The sequence below is a fragment of the Mesoplodon densirostris genome, chromosome 5 (assembly GCF_025265405.1).
Source record: "Mesoplodon densirostris isolate mMesDen1 chromosome 5, mMesDen1 primary haplotype, whole genome shotgun sequence".
Lineage (NCBI taxonomy): Eukaryota > Metazoa > Chordata > Mammalia > Artiodactyla > Ziphiidae > Mesoplodon > Mesoplodon densirostris.
In genome coordinates this window covers 130722316-130741556 of record NC_082665.1, presented here as the reverse complement: position 1 = coordinate 130741556, position 19241 = coordinate 130722316, and the positions used below count along the sequence as shown (strand labels likewise).

The 19241-nt window shown below is 45.7% G+C and overlaps 1 protein-coding gene across 6 annotated transcripts in view; it reads left to right on the top strand.

Moving 5' to 3' along the window:
• The first annotated feature begins 2224 nt into the window (after positions 1-2224).
• THRB (thyroid hormone receptor beta) overlaps positions 2225-19241 on the top strand; it is a 387212-nt gene continuing 370195 nt past the window's right edge. For 2 of the 6 annotated variants that reach the window (XM_060099502.1, XM_060099499.1), the window contains exon 1: positions 2316-2406. The gene's annotated coding sequence lies outside the window, so the exon portion shown is untranslated. The other 4 variants (XM_060099501.1, XM_060099503.1, XM_060099497.1 and 1 more) reach the window with 3 other exon arrangements.

Sequence of the window (19241 nt, the reverse complement as noted above, 5' to 3'; positions counted from 1 at the left end):
GAGTGTGGATATGCGTAAAACTGAGTCACTTTGCTGTACGGCAGAAATTAAACACAACATTGTAAATCAACTATAATAAAATTTAAAAAAAAAGGCTCCAGCGGATTAGGGCCTATCATTCACCTTTGTGAAGGAGGAGTGGCATCACGCCGCACTCCCCCCCTGTCCCCCTCACCTCCCCTCCTTGCAAAGTTGTTCCAGCGGCTCCATGGCCCCTGCGAAGACCGGCTGTCAACTGTGGGGGCCTGTCAGGGCAGGCTTCTCCGCCAGTGGCCAGCTTTTCACCCACAGTTAGCCACCAGGGGGCCGCCTGTTTGGATCAAATGGTGCAGACTCCACAGCTTTCCTCCAAACCAACCAAAACATCCCGGGCAGCTTTGGAGCAAAGCCCAGGAACTTAGCTGCAAAAGGAGAACAACTTCTCTCCAGCTACAAAACCTGCAAGTCCTAGGCTGCAGCCTTGTTAAAAGAGTGAAGAATAAAGCACGGATTTCTTGCCAAGGACCCAGGGGAAATAGAGTCCGTGGAGTCTGAAGGGAGAGGTCCCTCCCTCTCGCCAGAGAGCCTTGGGGTCTGCGACTCCCTCTCTCTCGATCCGCGCGCTGAAACTCTGCACCCAGCAGCAGAAGCAGTTTCTGAATTCTTGACCGTTGTGGTATGGTAGTTCACGCTGTCAGTAGGCTTCTCATCCGTTTCCCTGGGACGCTCACAGGAATTGGGAATAAAACACACGTCACCGGCTGGAAATTAGAAAACTCTCCAATAAATCATTGTTCAGACAGTTGAGGCTAAAAAAGCCTCTGTCAAAACGGTTCGTTATACTAATTCTTGTGTATATTGAATAATGAAGTCGGAATTATTTTGATATTATCTATAAGAAAATCATTGTACTCTGCCGTCAAAATAGGTTTATTGTAACCCTAGCCTCCGACCGATGACGTTTTAATCTTCTTGGGTGCTCAGGATTTTCACAAGCATGCTTCCAGCCCAGGACACAGCAGCCTGCTTGCTTTTCTCCTAGCCTGCACCCTTGGCGTTCAGGACTGGGGGTGTGGGGGGGTGGGTTTTAGAAGCTCATATTTGACCGGGGCAGGACTTTCCAAGAGTATAAATTATTTTTTTCTTCCGGGTTTTATTTGTCCATGTCCAGGGCAAAGACAAATGAACAGGGCGGCCCTTCTGGAACCTGCGGAGGGTCCCCACCCTGCGCCCGTCTCCCAGGATGTGCCGGGTGGTGTGCAGGGGGTGTTTCCTTCAGGCGCAAGCCGGGTATTTTTTGCAAACTTTATTCCCGGGGGTGGCGATGATGGGGAATGCCAGACGCCCAGCGGGAGCGAGGCCCCGGGAGGAGCCAGATCGCCGTGTCGGCCCGACACGCGCCACAAGTGGTTCGCAGAAGGAGGGAGGAGCGCGGCGGCCCGGGCCAAGAGGAGCCCGTGCTTCTGGAAGTCACCCTTCCTCGGCCCCGTGTCCCTCGTCCCCCCGTCCCTTCCTCTTTGCCGACGAGAGGAATGACGCCCAAGCCCGAACCGCCGTGCGCACGCAACCTGGTGGGTGGACGCGCGCCACCAACACCGCCGCTACATCGCCACCCGGGGAGGACTCCCAGGGTGGAGGGCACGGCCGGGACGGGGACGAGGGGGAGCCCGCACCTGGGGCGGCAGGTGCGGAGGCGGCGAGCCGGGCGTCGCGTGAGGGGCGCGCTGGGCAGGGGGCGCGGGCCGAGGAGCGGCGGACGCGTCCGAGCTCCGGACCGGGGCCGGACGGGGGTGTCGCGGGCCGGCGGGCGGCCGGGCCGGCGGGGGACGACGGCGGCGGGGCGCGCTGCCGGGAGGCCATTTCCTCGCGGCGCCCCTGGGGGAGCCCGAATGGCCTGCTCCCCGCCGCCACCGCGCCGCGCGAGTCGGACCGCCGGGCGGGCCGGATGCGAAACCAGGTCACCGGTTGGCAGACGCGGCGCGGAGGGGCGCCGGGGCCGGAGGAGGGCAGCGGCCGGGAGCCGGCCGGGCGCGCGGGCCCGAGAGGCGGGGACTCGGCGGCCGGGCCGCGCTCGCTTCCTGCGCCTATAAAAGTGGAGCGGCCCGGGCGGGCGGCGCGGCCCCGGCTGCGGCCGCCCCTCTGCGCCCGGGGAGTTGACATTCTGCAGGACTCGCGCGACGTCCCGTCGCCGGCGCTCCCCGGGACCCCGCCGCCGGGAGGAGGGGGCGGAGGAGGGTGGAGACTGCGGGGCTTGGCCAAGGAAGGCGCACATCCTCAGGCGGGCGGCCGTGACGCGGCGGGGATTAACTTTGCATGAATAATGTGAGTGCGCTGGGGAAGGAGACCTTCTGCTCCCGGGCTCGGGCAGCGCCCGCAGGCGGCCTTCCCCGGGCAGGGGCGCCCGACCCGGCCGGCTGGAGGACACCGGTAATTTGGCCGGAGGACGGCGCGGAGGCGGGGGTGCGGGGGAGGGGGCGACGGTCCCCGCCGTCCGGGGGGTGGGCAGGAGGGCGACGGGGGTGTCGCGGGAACCCCACGGGGTGGTAGCGGCGACGCCGGGCGCGCACGCGCGCGCGGGCGGGCGTGGGTGGGGTGTCAGCCGCCCTGGTACCCGCCTCCGGGGGTTCGCGCCCCGCCTGGGGGGAGGAGGTGCCCTCTCCGCCCGGGCACCGCTCCGGGAGCCGCGGCGTGGGCAGCGGCGGAGCGGGGCGGCTGGGGCGGCGGTGTTCCTCAAACCCCGATCCCGGCTGTTGACAGCCTCCTTGTGACATGGAGTTTGGCATCCTCAGCGCCGAACCGAGTGGAAGTTTCCATGATGAGGAAGTTCTGTGACACGAGGGTTCGGAAAAGGTTGGCAGACACCGGGGCTGGTGGTGGGGCGGGGGTGTGTGTGTGGAGGCGGTTTAAAGGGACTGTGGGTCCCCCATCGCCCCTGTTCTCCTGCCCCGGAACTCCGGGCTTTGAGAGGGGACCGATCCTGCGGGTGGCGTGCGCTGGTGCCCGTGCCTGGCGACTTGGCTTCTCCCCACCTCCCCGGGGAATGGGGGGCGACGTCGCTCGCCTCCCGGTTCGCGCTTCTTGCTTCGCTTCTCTTGACGCAGCATCTTCTCCTGGGCCCCCTCGAGTCGGTTCCGGTCCCCGAGTTGTGCCAGCTGCTCGGTCGCCACCCCACCCCGGGCACCCTTCGGAGAAGGACTCATTGGGGGAGTTTTTACTCCAGGTGGATTTGGTCCTTCTCGGCTGCAGTTGTCATTTGTATTTGCCGGCGACCATTGTAGGCTCAGTATTAGTGCTAATTCTTAAGCCTTCTGATTTGTTTTAATGGGGGCGGGGTGAGTGTTTTGTTTACGGAAGGCTCAGTGTATAATTTTTCCCCAAATGGGAAATTTTACAGGAAGGGTCTAGAAGCATAACAGTTCGTGAAGTGAGTGAAAGAAAGAGACAAGAGCTTACCTGGGCAGAAAAGTGCAGACTCTACATCGGCGCCGCTCCGCACACGTTGAGAATTTGTGAAGATTCAAACACTAAGCCTCATCAGTAAATAAATGAAACAGAGTCTTCCCCTTAGCATGTTATTGTTCTTAGGTGCCAGTGAAAGTCATTTTTAAAGACCCGTTTTGAAGTTCAAAAAATTAAGCATTCCTTGGACAGCGTATTAATACCATAGCACAGCAGTTTCTGATAGTGATACATGTATTGGGTGATGCAGACCTGCTGGACAATAGCTTTGCATTATTCGGCCTTCTTTTAGTTTCGTATGCGTATTTACATTTCAATAATATATAGCATGCTCTGCATTGCAAGGTAATACAAACTGCGTTTTAGTCAAAATATTCCATGATTCATTCTGAATATTCACGGTGAGGTTATGAAACAAGTCAGGGACTAGGAAACATGAAAGAAAAAGGTGTTTTGATGAAAGTTATTTTGAGCAGTGGACGTTTTCAGGAGTTTTCATGCCAGTTGGCTAAGCGTTTTAATTGACTCCAACAGAAATTCAATACTAAGCGATTTGTTTGGGCTGGGATATGGGATATGGGAAGGTATTGGTGAACAATCACTTATTATTTGTGCACGTTGAAAAGATACTATCAGAATCTTATTTTTAATGAATTTCAAAGTTTTATTATGTATTGGAAGTGGTATCATCTGCTAGTAAATATGATTTGATTCTCTTTTCCAACACGTGAAATAAATGATACTGAATTTAGCCCTAGACTTTTTTTTTAAATGAAGCAATTCCTGTTGGCATTACAATGCAAAGGCATAATTTTATTGACATTGGAACATTATAAAGTAACTGACCGTTAAAAGAGGAATAAACATTCCATTTTCCCCCTTTTAGATTCTTTGTAGTAAATCCTACCACAGAGATGAATTAAGGCAACTTCCTTTTCATTTAGCATCTTTGGGGAAAGGAGATTTCTTAAAATTTCCTTAAGAGCAGAGAAAGTTGTGGATCCTTTTCCTTTCCTGGGCTTTTTGCAGTTGTTTGAAGCACAGGGTGTGTGGAGTCACAAATGGGATTGCACCTTTCTTTTTTTAGTAAGCTCATCTTTTTGATGGAAATCAGAGTAAAGGTGATTGGTTTCTTCAGCTCCTTTTTGTCATTTTATTGTAAGATTATGTGTTACTTCTTTAAAAAGCCCTCCCCTGACCATTGGAGCAGAGGCAGCCTCCCATTCCTTCTCAAAGCCATGACATTGTTTTTTGCTTCCTTTTTTTTTTTTTTTTTTCCTTCCTTGGTCTTATTTTCCATCTGAATTGTTCATTTCAGTTGCTACTTGTTGATTACCTGTCTAGACTATAGAGTCCTTGAGAAAAAGAATCTTGACTGTCTCGTTCACTCGTGATTCTCTGGCATCTTGAACAGTGCTTGGCACATAGTAGGTGCTGGATAAATCTTTGTTGAATAAACAAATGGTTGTGCCCAAACACTGTGTTCCAAAAAATACCTGACTAAGCATCTAAGTGGGTACCAATTGGATGCGCCAAGATCTGTGCCTGTGTATGTGTGTGTGTATGTGCCATGTATATATGGTTCGATTTTTATCTGTCTCTCTCTCTTTTTTTTTTTTTTTTTGGATACGAAAGCTAGCCCTGCTCTATGTAGTGACAACGCAGAGAGTTATTTCTGTGAGTTCTTCCTGGGGGCGTTTGCCTTGAGTACATGGAAATCCTCAGCAGCAGTTTGTCTTACATGGTACCTTGATTCCCTGAAGACACTGACCTTCAGCTCCCTGGGTTTCAGCAGAATCTTTATGAGTTCCAGAGGCATTGTCAGTGCGGAGAGTGAAATTCCAGGGAACAGACATCACTGGGTGATAGCTGCCTTCTCACTCAGCAGGTTCTGGTGGTGCCTTTGGCCTTGGCAGCCCTAAGGGGACCAAGGGCATGTCGTGGTATAGCTGGTCTACAGAAGTAGATGTTGGGGAAGGGGTGAACGGGACTGTCAGGAACCAGCACAAGATAGAAATATCCCTTGGTAGTAGATTAGGAAGCAACCTAGTGGTTACCCTATGGGTAAGTTACGTCAGGCAACCTCTCCCCTTTTCCGTTTTCTGCACTTCATGAACAGATTCTGAACCTGATGATTGTGGGAAATATTAAACTATCTGAGTTTCCAAGTGACCGAGGTATGACACACAAGGGGTCATCTTCAAATGAGCTATTCATGGAAACTCTTGTGACAACTGAAACTAAAAGGAAATTACAATTGATGGTTCTGGTCATTTGTTTTTGTTTGTAGAGTATTGACTTCCAGAAATGTGTCTCAGTAAATGCATAGTAAAAATCCCGCAAAGTGATGAGACCGGTAAAAATGGCAAAGGAAGAGAGATCAAAATATTGTAGAGGAGTACAGATAATCAAACTGAAATCGTAAGTGCTTATTGCTTTTCAGTATTTAATTTAACTCTGAGCTTCTCAGTAGCCAAGTTAACAGAAGAAAATGGGGAGTGGGAGCACTGATGTGGCAGGTAGGCCTTGAAGCTGTAAGGATAAATCAGATAACATTTGTAGAGTGCTTACCATGGTACATGGCAACTAGTATATACTCCTATGAAATGTCAGATCATATAATGGCCAATACTTGAACTTCATTTCTACAGAAAATGAAGTAAAATTCTTTATATGGTCAAGTCTTTTACCAACCCTCAAGGGAAAAAAATGCAGAAGGCGTAATAATGGAAAGTCACCCAGTGGGACTTTATCTTTGGGGGTCTGAGGTCCCATGGCCCCTGCAGAGGAGATTCGGGACGCTGTCCCCTGTGCAGAAATAGAGCTCAGAAAACCTAGAGGAGTGAATGGTTAGCATGGTCTTTAGGCTGACTTCCTCAAATATCCAGTATCTCTGCCAAGCTTTTAAACTGGAACAGTCTGGGGGATGGGACAGCCAGGTACTTGAAAATGACCCTATGGCCATAAACCTCTCTCAACGGGTGGCCTCCATGCTTTGTGCTTTAGTCTGTACAGTTACCACCCTGCAGGGCAGTGTGTTTGTTTTTGTTTCATTTCTGTCTTCCCCTCTGAACTGTGGTGATGGGCTATGGGTTTACTCATCCTTGACTTATAGCACCTAGCAAAGGCTTTGACACATGGGCACAGGGAGAAGCTCGTTGGAAGAATGAATGAGACAGGGAGAAGGGGAGACGCTTCTCTCTCTTTTCTGATAGTGTATCAAGTGTCATCTTCTGTCTTAGTTTTGCCCATTGTGAATGTTTGCTGCCTGGATTACATTGTATGTCCATATCACAGCAGGGTAGTTTGCGAGAAGAGCTTGTTCTGGTGTCTGAGCTGGTTGAGCAATAGATGGCAGGTGAATTCCTTGCTTTATTTAAAGTCATTTTCATTACTTGATTTGATTCCTCATTCAGTCTACAAAAATTTGTGTACATTGTATGTGTCTGGGCCTGTTTTTGCAGCTCAGCGTGTAGCCTAGTGAGCTATGAGACAATATGCATATGTTAATGCAAAGGGATTCTGAAGTGGTCTCCACTGTGATGGAATGGGTATGCCTATTGGGGTCCCTCATATGGCCCCCTAGGTGAAATAAAGTTCTTTTAATCTGAGGATGTGATGGTTTTGTGAGTTTTGTCGCCCATGTGTATTAGCGTAAATTGCAGTGCGATTCGCCCGGGACTTTCTTGGGATTCACGCGGTGTGGGGTTGAATACATTTAGGCTGGTGAGTCTTCTGATTAAGGGTGTTCACTCTCCACCTTAAGTTCCCAAAGTGTTAGTCAATTACAGCATTTAAGCAAATGGGGGAGGGGAGACTATCCAGATCACTGAGTCACAGATAACATATTTCTATATCCTCCTCTCGGGAATCTGGCCAACTGACAGTGAGAATCGTGATCTACATTTAATGCTAATGTTGCCTGTCCATACTGTCCTAATTTCCAGGGACTTTGGATCTTTATGTACTGGCAGCTCTTCCTGTACAGAACTATTTTTACTGAGTAAGAAACTGAGCTCTGCTGTGAACTTAAGTATCTTTTTCCAAATGGCAAGTCAGGAGAGCCTGGAATTTGGACCCAGGAACCTTTACTCTGTCCCAGGAAGCATACTGTAGCCTTTTCATCATGATAGACACTCTAACATATACATTTACTTATACATATACATATGTATACATGAATACAACACATACAATAATATGTATATCATGATATGCAATATGTATATAACAGTATAGTAATACGTATAATAACATATGCACACATGTGTGTGCCTGTGCGTCTGCGTGTGTGTGTGTGCGTGCTGAGAGTGGACTGTGGATGGGGCACATATAACAATTAGGAAAGGACTGATCTGAAGTAATTACTCATTCAACTTCCTCTTTCTAATAAAAGAGATTTTAAGGATCATGGCTTCTCTTCTGGGATTGAGAACGTAGGGGTTTATTCAAAAAGTCATGAGCGATAACCTGATGAAAGCAAAAGCTTGGACAAAGGAATGTTAATTGACAGCAGGTATGTCTTCTTCATCTGGGAAGTACACTTGTGTGATTCCTCTGGAGACCCAGGAGTGTTCATGATGAGGAGAGTGGAGAAGTCAGTCCTGGTTTGGGCGGCAGACTGTATGATTGTGGCATCCAGGGCCCATTGAGTATTCTGACTCTTGTGACTTGTGTTGTTCCGTGGTCCTCAAGATGGTTCAGATATACTACCCCCTCTTTTGTTTCTCTTAAGGCTCTGTTTCCCCAGATTTCAGCCATGGTTGTACAGAACAGGTGCTCAAAAAATCATGATTGATATTAGCAGTCATGACATTCCTGGGTTTGGGTTCGCTTTTTCGTGTTGCTCTTCGATATGTGGCAATGTCTCACCACTTGCATGTCCATACATGCAGAGTCTGCCTCTGTGACAAGTGTGTGTCATGTTCTCACAGACAGTGAAAAAGGCACTGCTCGTCTCTGGCGTCAGCTGTGGTTCCCATGGCAAGAAATGCCACAGTCATGCTGATGTCCCCAGCTACACATCCTGTCATCACTTTTAGGCCTTCTCCCTACTCCTAAATGTTTTGGCAGATCCTCATCAGATTTAACTTTTTATTTGTTACTCTATGGAAAATCCCAAGTTTAACAACTTAACGCAAGCATTCCCAGAGTCTACTTTTATGCTTTTGTGCATGTGAATCTCCAAGAGGGAGAGCAGGTACCAAAACTTATTGGGTCAGCATATTCTGTGTGTGTGTGTGTGTGTGTGTGTGTGTGTGTGTCTGTAAAACCACAAATGGCTAAAGTTCAATGCAGAAGGTTGTGAGGAATAGTTCATAGTACTGCACTTAAAAAAATTAATACAATTTGTTTTAACTTCTACTACATTTTATAATAAGTGATCACTCAGAGGAGCTAGCCCCACAGCTGAAACTTTGTGCTCTTCTGTAGAAAATCTATCAGTTTGCATTCAACACTGATTAATGCCGCCATTGTTGAAGTGTTTGTGATTATGTAAAAATCAGGCTAAATTGCTGTTACTTTAAAAATATTATAATCATAAAATATATCTTTCCTTGACTTCATATTAATTTACGTAAGACAGAGAATGGTTTATTTCTGCCATATATGTTTCTGTTTACTTTTTTGAATTTCACCTAAGCTTTATTGTAATTTCTACCCCAAGCATCTGGAAATCTAGAATAATGTATTTATATCGGAATTGTAGTTACAACAAGGGGAAACATAAGGTTGTGTATTCTTGTATTATTTGTCTTTTATATAAAAAAAAGAAACCAGGGGAACCTTATACAGGAAATCTTTTTAAAACAATTTAAGTTATGGCCTATATGGATGATGAACATATCAGTTTTTCCTGCAGTGTAGTAGTTGTAAGGGAATTCTTGAAAAAATATAATGCTAGGCGTTTGGCTTATTAATTTAATCTCACTATAGATTCTTAAATATGAGGTATTGCTAAGGTGAAGGTATCCTCTGGAATGTACTCTGCATGCATTCATTTACTGTTAATTAAGAATGTGTGTTCAGATTTATCTTTATTGAAGTTGTCACGAAAACCAACGCGTAAAATAAGGAAACTTGTTTCTTTTCTCCTGGAATCTGTCCATCCCTCCACCCATTCATCCATCCATTCCTGCATCCATCCATCCATTCATCCATCCCTCCACCCATCCATCCATCATATATGCATTGGGCATCTACTGGGTACCAGGCTCTATAGTAGGTTCCAAGACACCATGGTGAACATTTAAAAATCCTTGCTGTAGAGATACTCAGAGTCTCCTGGGTCAATCTACAGGAGTTAATTTAGTGTAGACCAGTGTTTTTCAGCCTCTGAACTATTGACATTTGGGGCCCAATAATTCTCTCCTTTGAGGAGCTGCACTCGTTCCTGTAGGATGTTTAGCAGTATCACTTACCTCTACCTACTAGATCCCAGTAGCTCCCCCGACACGCCAGTTGCAGCAAGGAAAAATGTCTCCAGATATTGCCAGATGTCTCATGGGCAGGAAAGTCACCCCCACTGACAACCACTGGTGTCTAGTTAAGAACCAGAGCTGCAGAGTGGGGATGTGTGGATTCATGTCTTGGCTTCCCCTGGCTTCATTACACCTGCTCGGTTTCCTCATCTATAACATGTGAAGATTAAATGAAATAGTGTAGCACTTGACCTGCAATTCAGTGTTCCTAAATATTAGCTATTTCTAGTGGTGGTAGAATTAAGGTTTCAACAGTTACAATCAACGACAATATTGATAAGTTCTGTGATGGAGTAAATACAGTGTACAGTGGGGACCCGTAGTCCGGAGTGGGGAGAGTTCTAGGCAGTAAGAACACCATATACAAGTGCATGAAATGGGATAAAAGTATGAAGCATATGGGAAATTGCAAGGAGCTTAGTCTGACGTGCACAGGGCAATAAATGAAGCCGTAGGAGCAGGTAGAAGCCACATGATGAAGACTTTCCAGACCAAATAAGGAAGATGGACTTTCTATCTTGACAGCATGGAGAGACTAAGGAATGGTCAGCACATCCGATTTTTATTTTAGAAGGGCTCTTTGGCATAGGTCTTGAGTGGGACAGAGACTGGAAATGGTGAGCCCAGTTAGAAGTTCTAGAATAAAACACTGAGAGAGGATGGCTGCTAGAACAGAGGCAGTTATATGTTGCTGTGAAGTCTTTGGGAACAGATTTCCTTTTCTCCAAGATGTGGCAAATTTTTAACATTTAATTCCAATAAGGCATATTTTTAGCAAGCTGGCTCTACATTTGGGGGAATTTCAAGTTTAATTTGAAAGCAGATTACATGATAGGTTCTCTTTAAAGTGTTTTCAAATGAAGCTTAATTTAAAAACTATCTCACAGCCTATTTGTCGCTGTTATTATTACTCAAGGATTTCTCTGCTCTTAAGTGCTGATTTTTCTAACTGATAGGGATTTTATTTCTTTAATGATCGAAATTAGAGATGGGTGGAGAGTATGAATCCATGAATGAATGAATAATAGTGACCTTATAGAAATACCACCTAATTTAGAATAAAAATATTTTGGACAAGTCTCTTCACTTATCTGAGCTTTCATTTCCTTAGTCATGAAATGGTAAGAGTAGATAAATGAGGTAATTTCAAAGTTATCCTTAGCCTGGGCATTATCAGGATTAACTTCTTCATATTGCAAATTTTAGTTTTTAAAAATACTGCAAAATATTTTACAAAAGTAGACTTGGAGTCAAAGATAGCCCTACCTGGGGTAATATAAAGTCAAACAATGATTTCTTTTCCTTTTACATGCCCTTAGCATGATAACTTCTTATCATTGTTTGGTCTTATTTCTTAGTTATCCCAAACAGATTTTTTACAAATATTTTCTATAATAGGCCATATAATAAATATTTTCAGCTTTTCAGGACTACTCAGCTCTGCCCTGTAATGCAAAACCAGCCGTAGATAACATGCAAGTAGTCATGGCTCTGTACCAATAAAACTTTATTTACAAAAACAGAAGGTGGGTTGTAATTTGCTAACACCTACTAGCTGAGCAGGAGTCCAGTAGAAATATAATGTGAGCCACATAGGTAGTTTAAAATTTTCTAGTAGCCATGTTACAAATGAGTAAAAAGCAACCAGTGAGTTTGATCTCAATAGTATATTTTATTTCATCCAAAAATTATTAACATATAATCAATATGAAATACCAATGAGATATTTTGCTTTTTGTATTAAACCTTTAATATCTGGTGTATATTTTACATTTGTAGCACATCTCAATCTTGACCTAGCCACATTTCAAATGCTCAATGGCCATGAGTGGCTAGTAGCTGCTAGAACTGGGCAGGACAACTTTAGCCTTAAAAATCTATGGTTCTATCAAATTCCATGCAAAAATAAATTGTATACATTATTTCAAGTGATCGAGACACTTAGTTTTTCTTGCCACGTATATTTGTTAGGAAAACGCTATCTACATTTTGAAATAAAATTAAAAATGCATGGGGGCTAAAGAAAGTAGAAGTTTATCTTTCACCCACGTGAAGTTGAAAATTGCAGTTCCTGATTAGCTTGCGGACTCTGCTCTATGGCGATTCTGAGGAATCCTGATTCCTTTGGTCTTGGGCTCCTCCATCTCCAGTTCAAAGCTTCCAAGGCCATGTCTTCACTGCATCAGACGCCTGAGAAGGCAAGAGAGTGCAGAAACACACCAGCCTCCTAACTGCCTCCGCTTGGAAGTGACCCAGAATCATTTTGCTCTGATTCCACTGGTGAGAACAATCCCATTCCCACCTCCCGCTGAAGCAAGCAGATTGGAAGATACAGCCCCTGTCTCACAGCTGCTTTCCTGCGATGCCCCTGTGCTGTAGAAGGGGAAGGGGAGCCAGAATATTTGGTGGCCAGTGAACTGTCTTTGCCACCCTGTGTCATTCTGTTTTTCAGTTCTTCTGAGGCTCTCCTCACAGCACTGTCTTGGTACTTTTGGAGGCACTGGCAAGTGATGGAAACATCCCGATAGCAATGACATAACCCAGTTCTGGTTTTTGGTGCAGTACCACCCTTCTAGCTGACCCAGTTCTGTTTCCTCACTTCCTGCTCACTTTTACGGGGTGGGTCATTGTTAATCTGGCCACACCCGGCTTTCCCTTTTAGTCTTTGATCATCATTTTGATTTTCTTGATAGATCTATGTGGGTCATAACATGTACATAGTGTTGGGAGTTTACTGATCAATCCTGGTATAATTGGCACATTATTCATGTGCTGATTTTTTTTAAAGGAAACTAAAGTTTAAAGTAGAGCTATCAGGAAGCAGAGGGCAGAGCCGATTCTTGGTGTGTTGACAGAGGAATTGAAGCCATTTTCCTGGAATCATTTTGCAGAGCTTTAGACAGTTTAAATAAATGGCTCATTACATAATGTCTTGACTAAAAATAGCAATTTTCCTAGTATTTATTCTACTTATCATTCCTTACTACAATGGGGAACGCTCTTTTTTAGTCAAAAAGGATATTTGCTTGTTTTCTTCCCAAATTGTAAATGTGCTTGATCAAATATTCAGCCAGTTCTATAGAAGTGCCTCTGGTGAGGGAGATGTAAGAGGGGCATGAATAATAAAAGTGAGGTAAATGAAAAGAACAAAGAAGCTCTTTCCTTCGAACTTTGCATATTTTACCTTTGTGAAAACTTATTTAATTATTATTAAAATGTCTTAATCTGAGAGTAAGGAAACAGTTGCCAAGTGCACATGTGTTTTAGATTATGAAGAAATAAGACCAAGTGAATCAGAAGTATCATGTTAAGGACCTGTAAAAGGAAAAGAAATAATTGTTTGCCTTTCTATTACCCCAGGTAGGGCTGTCTTGGACTTCAAGTCTATTTTTGTAAAATATTTTGCAATATTTTTGAAAATCAAAATTTGAAATATGGAGAAGTTAATCCTGATAAAGTACCTCTCAGGTACAGAATCCAGCTAATTCTTTTTTTTTTATTATAGTTGATTTGCAATGTTGTTTTAATTACTGCTGTACAGCAATGTGATTCAGTTATACACACACACACGCACACACACACATATGTATATATATATACATTCTTTTTCATATTCTTTTCCATTATGGTTTATCACAGGATACTGAATATAGTTCCCTGTGCTATACAGTAGGACCTTGTTGTTTATCCATCCTCTATATAAATAGCTTGCATCTGCTAATCCCAACCTCCCACTCCATCCCTCCCCCAACCCCCTCCCCCTTGGCAACCACCAGTCTGTTCTCTATGTCTGTGAGTCTGTTTCTGTTTTGTAGATGGGTTCATTTGTGTCATATTTTAGATTCCACATGTAAGCAATATCATATGATATTTGTCTTTCTGACTTACTACACTTAGTATGATAACCTCTAGTTGCATCCATGTTGCTGCAGATGGCATTATTTTGTTCTTTTTTATGGCTGAGTAACATTGCATTGTATATATGTACCACATCTTCTTTATCCATTCCTCTGTCTATGGACACTTAGGTTGCTTCCATGTCCTGGCTACTGTGAATAGTGCTGCTGTGAACATTGGGATGCATGTATCTTTTTGAATCCAGCTAATTCTTGATATTCCATAATAAAGAAGAAATCATTTTCTCAGTAATCCCCAACTTGTTCCTGGCTCATCACTGGGATCCCTGGGGCTCAGAGTAACCTGCAGTGTGGGCACCAGTCATGTCCTATTTTAAAGTCCTGTCACAGAGCAGGGAGGAGAGACACCCTCCCCCCTTCCCTTAGAGGCCAATTGTGTTGTGGGGAGGGTGGAAACTGAGGGTCCTTGGTCCTGGACTAGTTGAGAGCTGGGGCACTGGAGAGAGATCAGGAGTTACGGGTGGGTGGTGGACGTCCCTACAGGTGCTGAGTTGCATGCCTGGCTTTGTCCCCTTCTAGCTCGTGGTCTCTCTGGCAAGTGACTTAACCGCCTTGAACTTCAGTCACCTCATCTGTGCAGTGAAATCATATTGGTACTTACTTGACGGCATCATAGAGGAGATTGAGTGGAATCAAGTTTATGGACTACTGAGCCCATCCATAGTGCCTGGGGAGTGCCCAGTACATGGGAAACAATTTTATCATCATATTATTACAAAAGTTGTAAAATTGATTGTGTTCAGTCAGCCTTCACCCTGGAAGTACGGAGCTTGATTGTGCAAAAGGCAGGAAATCAAAGAGAGAGACCCGAAAGTCAACCTGCAAATTTCCTTGATCATTTTGTATCATTAGTTATTCTTTTTTTTCAGTTTTAAATTGTTAGGATGTGTTTACTGGTAACAATCTCCTTTTTATAGATGTCCTGGCATTTTTCATCCTCAAGAGATATGTTCCATGGTCAATCGTTGAACTTAGGGAACCCTCAGGATCTGTGGAAAATAAGAATAATAGATGTAAATAGTTTATCTGTACCATTTTTAAAGATTCCACATATAAGCGATATCATATGAACCTATTTACAAAACAGAAATAGAGTCTCAGATGTAGAAAAGAAAATTACGGTTATCAAAGAAGAAACATGGTGGGGAGGGATAAATTAGGAGCTTGGAATTAACATACACACACTACTATATATAAAATAGATAATCAACAAGGACCTGCTGTATAGCACAGGGGAACTCTACTTAATACTCTGTAATGACCTACATGGGAAGAGAATCTTAAAAAGAGTGGATATGTCTATATGTATAACTGATTCACTTTGCTGTACACCTGAAACTAACACAACATGGTAAATCAACTCTTCTCCAATTAAAATTTTAAAAAACTAAAGAAGAATGAATGTTTGGTTACCTGCCCAGGACCGCAGCCTCTTGAACACAGAGTTGGCTCTCCCACTTGGATTGAATGTGATGCTGAAGCGGACCACCTTCCTGCCTCTTTTCATAACATCTACTCCTGTCTCTTGCTCTGATGCTGTTCTACTGTCCACAATCAAACTTCTGTCCCTTACGGTTTAATACCTATTTTTTCCTGCTTCTGTTTCAACACAACATCCTAATATCCTTCATTCAGGGAGCTCCCGCAGTCCTGCCATGATTCATTAGGATTGAGATCCAAAGTATCTCCGCTTCTGCCCTGCAGCATGCCCCTTTAATGACAGTTTCCCTCACCCCTTTGTCCAAAGGTAATATTACATGTTTAGTCACTTACTGTATGCATTTCTTCACTGCTCAGTGTCCAAACCTCATACTGGTCAGTGAGATGGATATTTCTCTGCTGGATTTGAAGTTCCAAGAGGGCAGGGGTTGTGTGTTGAACAAGTTTAGTGGAGTCTAGAAGGCAGGCCAAGTACGTAGGTGCTGAGTAATGCTTTCCTGCTGTTTTGACTAACCACATGCAGGCTGTTTTCGTATAATTAGGATGAATCTAATTTTAAAATGAACAACCGTGTGTCCTCAGATGAACCAGAATATACACTTACAAGGCGCTGCTGTCCTGCATTATAAATAAGGGAATAGGTTGTCCGGCAGAAAAGCTCTGCTGTTCTTTTCCCTTAAAAAAAAACAACAAAAAAAAACCCCAAAAAAACTCTCCACACATCAGAGCTGAGATAGAAGATCTTCCCATCCCCTCACCTAAGTTGGCAAGAAATCGGGGCCCCGAAGTGGATGTTCTTGGCAAAGATGAAACACAGCGAACATCCACAAGTTAAGAAGAGAGGCTTCTGACGATTTGTAAAGAAGCATCCTTAAGAATGGCTTACAGTGAATAGACCCTAAGCTCGGCGCCTGATTCCCATCCTGGGTGACAGCGGGACTTCCTCAGGCGATGGCTTCAGGTTTCTGCAGGGCCGTGTTCTGAGGCCGTTGGAAAGTGTCAGCTGCATTGCTGTTTACAGACCTGTTGCTGGTGTGGGGAGCCCCTTGCACACATTGCCGCTGTGGCATCCCTCAAGCTCCGAGCATTTTCTTGAGATTTTTAACATCTCAGAATTCCCACTACAGGGAAGACGAGTGATTTAACATCGCCCTGAGGGGGTTTATAGTTCACTTCTCTTCTTTGTCTAGCAAGGTTTTGAAATAGCTGTTTCATTTTGCTATTCTGTGGTTTTCAATCCCCACTGGTAATTCATTAAAGTTCATTTGAACCACGGCTGCCGTTGTTTTCATCTTTGGCTCTTCCTGGAACTAGAGTAAGACCCCTTTCTTGGAGTCAAGTGTTACTTATTTGAGTTCTTGCAGAATTTTGACTTCAGGGGCATTTGAGACTCATAGGGATTGTGCTTGCATTCCCTGCCAGCCTTGAGCAAAAGATGTGGCTTTGCCTGTGCCCTCAATGGGAGAGGAATGGGCCTGGAGTTAGGTTTCAGATGGTCTGAAAGAAGTAGGTCTAGAGCCTGTGGCTCAGAGGATCCCAATGATTCTGTGCTTAGGATTTGGGGATGGGAAGACCAGCCCCTCTGCTAGAGGGCTACTGTGGGCCCAGAGAGTTCTCACATCTGAGGAACCTGGGGCTCAAGTGGCCGCCAGCCTAGTCTCTCTTCAGAAGACTTGCCATTAGAGTTTGGGTTCCCCAGAAGCAGAGCCTGAGATGAGAATTGAAGTGAAAGTCATTTTAGGGGGAAGGTAAAGAAAACACCCATAGGAGAGTGGGGAAGGGGGCCAGAATGGGGATAGCAGTCAATAAGGAGGCATTATGAAACCAGTTACCACTGTGGGCACACTGGGGAGCCCTGGGAGACAGCGTGGATCATGTCTCACAGTTACCCACCCAAGAGGCAAGGGAGCACCTACTTCTTCACCAAAACCTGTCAGGCATCTGTTGAGGACTGCCTACAGAGACGATTGATTTCCTGGCATTTCAGGACTGCCACTTGGGCAGCCAACAGCATACCTTGAGGCAAAGGAATGCAGTTTTTGGCAGCTGGAAGACAAGCTCATGGGCATTGAAGTGGAGCCCATGGGGAGGGGGGTCAGGGCACCAGCATCGTCTGCTACACGTAAGCCTTCCTTGTCAGTGGCATATAACCCTGGAGGGCAGCCTGTAGTGCTCATTTCCACCCAAGGATCTCTGGCCTCTTTTGGACTTCTGCTTGGTACTCACAAGGCACAGACTGCCTTTAGTTAGAGCAGTGGAGCTGACCCCACAAGCACCTGGTTCAGGGTTGACTAGAGAGGGATCCAGTGAAACAGGAGGCACAGCCAGATCCCCACCTGTTTCCTTAGCCTCATCTCTCTCCCACACTGTCTCCCTTCTGTCTAAGACCTCGCTTGTTGCCCAAGATAGCCTAGTGGTCCTGGTGAGCATGTTCTCTTTCCTAATAGCTTCTGCTCTTGCCTCTACCAGGCTTTTTTTTTTTTTCCCCTTTTGTACCCCTGGAACATGGTTTCTTGACCTGGGTGCTATTGATATTTGGGGGCACGTAATTCTTGGCTGTGGGAGATGCCATGGGCATTGCAGAATGTTTAGCAGCCTCCCTACCCTCTACCCACTAGAGGCCATTAGTGTTCCACCCCGGAGTTATGACGGTGAAAAAATGTCTCCAGACCGTGATTGCCCATTGTCCCCTGGGAGGCATAATTGTCCCCATTGAAAACCACTGCCTTAGACCTCAGTTCCAAGTCCCCGTGCTTCCCTCCCCCAAGCTCCTGGCCAATTACACTTACCCGTCATCATTCATGGCCGGTGGGGAGAGGCATCCCCAAATCTGCCTCCTCTTCCACCTGCCCTATTCCCACCAGGAATCAGGAGTCAGGAATCAGTGCCCTGGTCTATGGGTCTGTCTGTCTGTGTGTCTCTTTTTCCTCCCTTCCCCTCGTTTCTCCCCATCCGCATGGTGAACAGCTGCAATTTGGAAGATTCCACTTTTCATTTCTTCCTCCCTTTTAAAGCTTCCTATTCAGTTCAGTGAAGCAAACACTGTAATGGGAAATCAGCTAATAACGTGAGATGTCACATTCAAAAACTTTTGTTCGTTCATTCTTTTATCAAACCCGTATCTGGTACCAACTCTGTGCGAGGTCCACGCTCGGGTGCAGTGGTGAGCCCATCCCCTTGTCCCTCCAGACGGGTCCACAAAATGCTTACACAAAGGGCAGCCTCACCAAAATCAAGACTGTTTTCATTTTATCAATACATGTATATCCCGGATTCCGGTGGCCTGAAGTACAGAAAGCCAGTATCGTACCCGGGACAGTTACAATTACAGTCAGTGTTTCCTCATGGGGGAATTCTAACTCCATGGCTTAGAATTTTGAAATCCTGCTTTGAACTACAGGATTTACCTCTGTTCAGAAGTATATTTTGAGTGCGGTCCCCCTTGACAAGCAGGTTTCACAGTTTAACCGGTGCCTGAAACAAAGTGTTAATAGATCTTTCACACTCCTGTTTGCCGGCATCATCTTTGCTGTTCCTGCTTTGTTGAGACAAAGTAGTTGTCCACATTTTGGGGTAATCCCGTCCAAAGGGGCTTCAAGCAATCCCAGAGAGGGTGGCCTTGCCACTGCTTGTTTTGGCTGAGGGTTGGTCATGGAGAAAGGAAACGGTGCAAATCACAAAGGGGAGGATGAGGAAGGCATGAGGATGCCGCCTTTGCAGTGAGTACAGCCTGTGGGGATGTTGGGGTCGTGCCCCGGCCACGGCTGCACGGCTGTGTGGTGGGAGTGTGTCCCACGTGGCCCTGCTCCTCTGGACCCGCACTTCTCAGCCTGCTGCCCCCAGACTGACTGGTGGTAAAGGCAGAAACTCATGCCCCAGCCCTGCCCAGCTAGACTCTGCATTTCACCAAGGTCCCCAAGGGGTTCACCGTGGGAGCTGAGCTTTTGTTCTACTTGCATCTCCA